Genomic DNA, 2,500 nt, shown 5'->3' on the forward strand with positions numbered 1-2,500 from the left:
ACATGGAAGACATGGAAGACATGGAAGACTTACTGTACATCAGGTGTACGAAGAGTTGCTACTTACCTCTTACTTTGTGAATCTCTTGCCTCTATATTGCTATCTGTGTAACAATGTGTTGTGAGTTAAAAACTTGTTGTCCTCGTAACTGGATATTATCGAGTCTTTTTCGAAGACGGCAATATTGAAAACTTGGCCTTTGCGCAATGTTCGCAGTGCCACATAAGGGGGTTTAGGAACATTGCTTACGCTTTATTTACCGTGCCGTTTCTAGAGCTGATAGTAGCATAGTCTTCGTTTCTTGTCGATTGATAGATATTTCATACTAAAGACCATTAATCTAAATCGTCTAATACCCCGTACACCTATTTACACACGCAAGAGAAATTTAGGAGACAGGCGTAGCCCAGTCGGATAGTACGAAGCCTTGAGCTGGAGGTCGCCACTTCGATCCCTGTCTCATTTGATCGATCACAGCTGTCTGTTTCGACTTTCCTCAGCTGATCCGTGTAGCTGTAGCTTTAAATACCAATTAAGAATAAACGGAGTATTGATGGAGCAAGGGGTTTCTTAGAAGAAAGAACAAGTAAGGTCGTTCTGAAACGACTTTGGTGGGAAAAAGGTTTTAATGCCACTGTAACGTGAAAACCTAATGATACCGTAACGGCAAAGCCTTAAAAATTATTATCAAATCAGAGGAAATAAATACAGCTTTCAAAGGAGTCCTTGTCTTGCAGCCCAACCCATATATTTATGAGGACTTCCATATTTTTCCAAGCAAAACAACTGAAAAAAATCCCGACGTAGCGAAACGTTACCGGTAATAAAAACATTTTTGGGCCACATGCTGAAGTGCCTTCTAAAGTCCTTTCCAATGATTAAAATCTTGGGACTCAATCAATTTAACATATGGATTCATGGACGGTTTGCAGGAAATCTAAAGATAAAAAATATCGTCCTGCTGATTCTTTTGATGAAAGGTACAATTCCTAGTGTACAGGCAGTAGAGCTAATGAGCGCTGAGGTTGTATTTGTTCAAGAACTCTGCTGCAATGACTTAACGTTGCGGACGAATTCAAGATCCATTTGCACGAGTCATTGCTGGATGTAAAAGAGGTTGAGTAATACTCTTTGGAAGGATATCTTAATTGTTATAATAAGACTTCAAACAATGCAGAGAGCTTACCGTAGGTTTGATCCACTTCGTGGTCTGAGACTGTCGAGAAGTGAAAACGTCATTGATAAGCCACGGTTTTCTAGCTCCGAATATTATTTATTCCCGACTAAAAAATGCAGATAAGGTCAATGGGAAAAGAGCTTTCAAGATGGTGCCAGCTTTTCTTCTTGCATTAACAAAATGGATTATCATAACTCAGTTTTTATGCTCCTTGATTTTTTCACGGTGTAGGCGCAAGTTATTTTATTGACTTTTATGTAATTTTACCGCAAACCACAGCAAGTGTAAAACTTAACTTTGCATTTTTCTCAGTAATCGCCATGTTTTGCTTTGAAAAAGCACCTATACAGGATCTTTTGGCACAAAGCCCCGTTGGATTAATGTTAGAAGCATTTAGATGAAAACTCTGTAGCTGTTTCTTTTTTTTAACTGTGGGGTTTTTGCAATGTTTCCCTTTCGTGTGGTAGTTGTATAGAATATGTTCAGCCAAAACGTGGAAGCATAGATACGAATCATTGCGATGTATTATACAAATGCTGATGAACGAATACGGAGATCGGTAGTGGTTTTCGTTCACTAACGCTGTAGCGATGGCGTCATGTGAAGACAATTTTTAAAACAGTCTGACTTTCAGATATGTGGCTGGTTCACACCATCAGAGCATGATGGCACGGCATTGCATAAAGTATCTTTTGCGAAGCCAAACGGGATCTTTTCCTTGCTACCCACTAAAGTAGACTCGTCTCCGGAAACAGACTACCGTTTAGATATGCTCTAAGAGAACGCAAAAAATTGGCCTATCCGAAGGACAGTAACTCTCTGAAATTCTTTTCCTCTTGATCAAGCAGTGCAAGGAAAGGAAATGGCGTAAATTAAGATCTTTTTTTGAAGTGGTTGATGCTGATATTATAAACTCATTGTTTGTAGGGGAAGAATAGTACGCAATGTCCGTTTCGCCAAAGTTCCAGAATGGAAAAAAAAAAAAAACATATATATATTGAACTGTCCCTATCCCTGGACATTTCTTTTCTTGACTCGACGAAAGGCCTTTTATCGGTTGACGCTGCGTGTTTTCTTAATTTTCAAAGGTAAGATTTGGTTAAGGCATTCAAACAGGCTCAGTATTATTTCAGTATTGATGCCAGATTTCTTAAGAGATGTCATGGCTTCTCTAATCAATTTTTTGAATCTAGTTTTGTGTGTGGATAGATCTTACAAACTTCAAATTTATTCGGTTTCCAGTACCTTTTGTGACAGAATTTTTTATTGAGGAGTCTCTTAACTAGACAAAGTTTTAACTTTGGCTAATCGCGTTCCCTCTAA

Source organism: Montipora foliosa, chromosome 6 (assembly GCF_036669935.1).
Source record: "Montipora foliosa isolate CH-2021 chromosome 6, ASM3666993v2, whole genome shotgun sequence".
Lineage (NCBI taxonomy): Eukaryota > Metazoa > Cnidaria > Anthozoa > Scleractinia > Acroporidae > Montipora > Montipora foliosa.